At 32.5% G+C, this 6095-nt stretch overlaps 1 pseudogene; it reads left to right on the top strand.

Moving 5' to 3' along the window:
• The first annotated feature begins 1752 nt into the window (after positions 1 to 1752).
• On the top strand, positions 1753 to 5722 carry LOC120161912 (annotated as a pseudogene).
• The last annotated feature ends 373 nt before the right edge of the window (positions 5723 to 6095 follow it).

The following is a 6095-nucleotide window of genomic DNA, read 5'->3' as shown; positions in this document are numbered from 1 at the left end:
ATTTAGGACCCTAATTTTGGCAAATCTTAGGTTTAGCTGTCAATTTTTTAATATACATTTTTGCCCAAATTTTGGGATTTTTTTTTGCCAAAGTTTTGCCTATTTGAATAAAGGGGGGGGGGGGAGGCTTGTTTTTAAGTGGTTTGGTCCCAAGTCTGAAGATTGGAGTTTGAAAGTTGGTCGGAAGTTACAGGAGAATTGTAAAGCCAATTATTGTATACATCTTGTTCTCTCTTAAATCTCAAGTATGATATATTCCAAAGATCCTTTTTTTTATATAAAAAAAGGTACCAAAACAACTATTGGAATTCTATGAATTTGATAAACAAAACGAACATGGCAAGAATAAAGTGATAAATTTTGTATAACATGAAATTTCATAGCATAAATTATTTGACATGGTAAGAGCAACTATTTTGTTTAAACCGCTTTATCAACATTATCTTCTTGCTAGGTTGGATTAGCGTTGGTAAATTTGGAATGTTACAGTTACTGATTTAAGAGTTCAATTAATTATTTAAAAGATATTGTATCAAGCCATTTAATTTTATGAGTAAGAATATATTTCTCAAATTAAAAATCTGTGTGAAACTGTATAAAAATTTCATTTAATTTTACACAATTGTTAATAGATTGGGTCAAATATATTATGCTTTCTCCTCTAAGGAATGACACAAGTTAATAACTTTAAAATATAAGAGTAATAAAAAACGACACCATAATTATATATGCATCACGTGCTTTTTGAATAAGTTTTATGATAGTCAACAAAAATATCAATTATGTTGAATCTTGTACTATTAGAGTTGAAAAGTGTATGGTTTATAAAAAGGTAAACTACAACAATGGTCACTAAAGTTTGGATGAATTTTTATTTTAGTTGTTTCAAAATTTATGTTTTAGTCAACAAAATGTGACTTTAAAAACTTTAGTCACAAATATAAAAATTCATCCAAACATTAGCATCATAATTGTAATTTCCCCTTTTAAAATTCACCTATTAAAACACAAGGTATTTTATTCTTCTAACAAAAGTTAACTTCAAATGTGAAAGAACACAAATTTTGACATATTTACTAACTACAGTAAATAAATAAATAAATAAAATTGATAGAGTGAATAATTGAAGTTAGACTTACTAAGAGATGGATTTAAAATTTAATTCGATTCATCCCCCATATAGGATTCGGCAAGTTCATAATTCATAATAATGTTAAAATATTAGTTGTTTTACATTTATATTTTTAACCAGTTGTAAATATTTATTATATAATAAAATTAATATTAGTTGAATTGACTAAATTTTAATTTTTGATCCATTTTATCCAATTGGATGTATAATATTATCATTAAATAATTCAAGTGGAATAAAGTGAGAATTAATCAGTAACTGATCAACTATATCTATATATAAGTAATATAACTGTTATTATACAATTAGTAAATTGAACCGTATTTATTATTTATATACAATATATCAATAAAAAGAATACAGGAATATGGAGGGAAATGAAAACGAATTGTTGATGGTGGTGTGTCGGTTGAATGGCTAGCGTTGGTGATGTTGATTTCTTGTTTTAAGGTAAGAATTATATTCAAATGTCAATGACATTAGGAATTGTATCATTTGAAATATATGATATGAGTAACTGAGTATAAGAGTCGGTATCAAAATATTTCAAATGATATAATTCCTAATGTCTGGTGTATTTCAAATATTTCAAAATATTTAAGAGTCGACTATGATTTTACAGATAATTTAAGTGAATAAGATTGGATTTGACCTGGCGGTGTATCCTGAGAACCGAAAACCAAGCTGAAAACAGTGACAGTTCGAGAAGAAACTTAGGAGAGAAAATGGCTGGAGGTGAAGAAGGAGCAACGTTGGAGTTTACGCCAACATGGATTGTTGCTGTAGTTTGCACTGTGATCGTTGCAATTTCTTTGGCTATGGAACGGTTGCTTCATGTTGTTGGGAATGTTTTGAAGAAGAAACATCAGAAACCACTCTTTGAGGCTCTTTTGAAAGTTAAAGAAGGTAACCATCTCCTTTTTTACTCTCCGAATTTTCATTTTTGATTGGAAATGCTAAAGAGAATACCATTTTTTATCCTTTGAACATTTATAAGAAAAGAAATAGAGTTAATATTTACTTTTTTTTATGATTATATGTGCAAGGATATGAAATTTGCTTACTTTTTGAAGTTTATGTGAAAGAATTAATTTTTATGGGTTTATATATTGGGATATGTTTTGGCTGTTTTACAAATTATAACATTGAAATGTCTTCTTTTTTATTTGGCAGAGTTGATGCTAATGGGGTTCATATCACTATTGCTGACAGTATTTCAAGGTGCAATTTCTAAAATCTGTGTATCAAAGGATACATTAACTCACATAATTCCTTGTAAACTTGAAGACAATAAAGCAACAGGGAAGGGTTCCAATCACAGTGAAACAACATCACATTTTCAAGAGTATTTTGTTTCGACCCTGGCTGGTAGTATCAGGCACCTACTTGCCGAAGAATCTACCTCTTCCCATCTGGAATATTGTGCTAAGAAGGTAGCATATCTATCCTTATCCAGATCAGTGGTTATTACTGTTATTTATCACCTTATATGGTAAAACAAAGAATAAGTGAAACCTTTTTCATGGTTAGGAAGGAACTCATGATGAGAGTGTTCTTATGGTTTTGATAGTTAAAACTGAGACATTTGTAGTGTAGGAAATGCATCTAGGATTTGAATAGGGTCCTATGCATCTTATTTAATGGCAGTTTTGCAGGTTTTGGCTCATTTTTTTCAATTGAAAATGACGAAGGCTTTGATTAATGTACTTATTGTTTCTGTATTTTTGTGCTTCAGGGTAAGGCACCTTTGTTGACTGTTGAAGCACTCCATCATCTGCATATTTTTATCTTTGTCCTGGCCATTGTTCATGTGGTATTCTGTGTTCTCACAGTTTCTATTGGAGGGCTAAAGGTAAGCAGTCTAGTATGGTTCTTTTGCCTATTCTTCATCCGTTTTCTGGTTGCAGTACATTTCTTTGTTTGTTCTCAACTCCTCATAAAAATATTAGTTTTTTTATTGTTTTATTTTATGTAGATACGCCTATGGAAACGTTAGGAAGATTCAATTGCAAAAGAGAATTATAATTCAGAGCAAGGTAAGCACTAAGGACTATGCACAAAATAGGACCAAAGAAGAAACCCTTGATGATTACCTTCTTATAATAGTCTCTCTAAAAGAGGGTGTGCTAGTTTCATTTTTTCCATGGTTCTTCTAACTTGTGTGCTGTGTTAGTGCAGTGTTGAATGAAAAAGTCACTCAAGTCCAACAGCATACTTTTATCAAAGAGCATTTTCGGGGTTTTGGAAAAGATTTGATTGTGCTAGGATGGTTGGTAGGCTTCTATTTCATTACAAAACTATCCTTTTGCCATTCACCTATACAACAATTGAACTTAATGAAATGGCTTGGATCCAAAATTCCTTTCTCTTTTTTTTGCCAACGATGGCCCCTGCTCGTCTTATGTAAGAATTGGCATGAAATATGCACATACTAGTTCATAATTTCACACTAAAAGACGTTGGATACGAAGCAATCTTGATTGAGCCTCAAATGTATACTTTTGAAGCAAAAGTTTGTATGTTGTGCTAACCATGACTTTTAATCTTCTTTGTTTTCTTACAGCATTCATTTTTTAAGCAATTCTATGCATCTGTGACCAAATCAGATTACGTGACACTAAGGCTAGGCTTCATAATGGTATGTTTTCAGTGAAAAGCTTGAAGAACTTTCCTACTGTTGAAATGTCATTCCGATATCCAATTATCAAATACTTATTATTTGTATGGCAGATGCATTGCAGGGGGAATCCCAAGTTTAATTTTCACAAATACATGATAAGAGCCTTAGAAGATGATTTTAAGCATGTTGTCGGTATAAGGCAAGTCTACTACTTCTTGCACCTGGTGAAGAGTATGTTCCCACTTCGAGCCATGCTTACTTTGCTGATTCGTCTTGATTTATCGTTTTGTAGTTGGTATCTTTGGGTTTTTTTGGTCATCTTCATGTTGCTGAATATTAACGGTACGTAAGACCATTGACCATTGCTATCATTATGACTATGTTTTCTGGTATTAAACTAAAGCTTCATTGGACTTGAGGCTTGAATCTCAGCATTTTCCCCTATCCCCAAGCTGTGGTCTCGTTTGTAACAAAAGAAAAACTTTAGTCCCATTATTCTGTTATCAATTTTCCTGCGTTCAAAACTTTAGTTCATGTTTAAATCTTTCAAATATAATGCATGAAAAATAAATTACCCTGCAATGATGACATTTTCTCAATTTTCTTCTGCAGGTTGGCATGCATATATCTGGCTGCTTTCATTCCTGTTATTTTGAGTAGTTTTCATACAGTTCCTTACATCCACAAAATAGACATAATCGTTGTTAATCAATTCCAATTTGAAGAGATTATTGCATGGTCTAATCCCCACTCCATATTATTGAATCTTTTAGAAACTGATTAATTATGTTATCTGGACTCAGGGCGAGTTTTGGATACAAGGATATATTAAATTTTTTTCATTTACTTGAATGATCATATACATATACTATGTTCGAATATGTATCAAACACTGGTGTTGGAATTGGTACTTGAGGGAAAACAAAGAGTCCATTTTACATAACTGATCAATGGAATGATAGAATTTCATCCTACTAGTAAAGATCAATAGTTCAATACTGATAACCATGTCACTAACAGATCCATGAGAAGAAATAAACAAAGAGAGACAACCATGGGAACTTGGGATAAATTCATCGACATTTAAAAGCTAATTTTGTTTGCATTCAGCTTTTTTTATTTACTTGGTTCATTTTTTCCAGCTTTTGCTTGCCGTGGGCACCAAGCTTGAGCATGTGATTACGCAGTTGGCTCAAGAGGTTGTTGAGAGACATGTAGCCATTGAAGGGGAATTAGTGGTCCAACCATCAGACGATCACTTTTGGTTCAACAGGCCTCGCATTGTCCTCTTCTTGATCCATTTTACCCTCTTCCAAAATGCTTTCGAGATTGCATTTTTCTTTTGGATTTGGGTAAAGCCTATATTTTAGTTCACTATTTTGCCATATGAACCACATAATGACACTTCCTTCATCTGTAGGTTCGATATGGCTTTGATTCCTAGGATCGTTATAGGGTAATAATCTATTACCATTTGGTTTAAGTTCTTGCGAGCTCTTGGTTCATTTGTTTTATTCTTTTGTTGGTTTCTTCAGGGTTTTCGTTCAGGTACTCTGCAGTTTTAGCACGTTTCCACTTTATGCTATTGTCACACAGGTTAGTTAAGTTTCTTATAACTTTGAACTTTGATTTCATATCCGGAACTCTGGTTTACATGTCCCTTTTAATTGAAGATGGGGAGCTCGTTCAAGAAGGCGATATTCGATGAGCATGTGCAAGTAGGTCTTGTTGGCTGGGCACAGAAGGTGAAGAAAAAGAAAGGCTTAAAAGCTACTAGTCAGGCTGCAGCTGAAGTAAACCCGGAGGAAAGCCCTTCGGTTTCGATTCAGATGGGGAGAGTTCTGAGAAACGCATCTGATCCACATGAGATTCATCCTTTACATGCCACCAATTGAGAAGCGAAGGACCCATGCTTCTTGTACAAAATATTTATCAGTTAACAGCGTTTGTGGTTGGTTTTACTTGGTTAAATGTATGTTGTGGGCAATAAGAGTAGGATTTGAAAAGTGTCAGTACAGAATTTTTTTTTTGTCTTGGTGAACAAAATTGGTTTGGAAAAAGCTGTTGTAATGCTTACTGCTATGTTGATCTAAATACCACTTTATCTCCAAATATAAATGAAGTATTATTTCCCAATAAATTCGGATTGATAATACATTAAGAACTAGAAAAAAATTAAAAACAATAGAAAACTAAAAACATGTACAAATAATTGCAATTTTGAGTTCTTGGACGAGCAAATAAATAAAGAGTTGATCGTATAAGACAAGTAAATAAATAGAGGAGTTGGTCATATATGGACAAACAAGATGGTGAGTAGATTTTGCTTTAGAAAATGGGTCC

Source organism: Hibiscus syriacus, unplaced genomic scaffold (genome assembly GCF_006381635.1).
Source record: "Hibiscus syriacus cultivar Baekdansim isolate YM2019G1 unplaced genomic scaffold, ASM638163v2 tig00111402_pilon, whole genome shotgun sequence".
NCBI classification, from domain to species: Eukaryota; Viridiplantae; Streptophyta; class Magnoliopsida; order Malvales; family Malvaceae; genus Hibiscus; species Hibiscus syriacus.
Note: the sequence above shows the minus strand (reverse complement) of the source record. Positions and strands in the feature narration are given on the sequence as shown.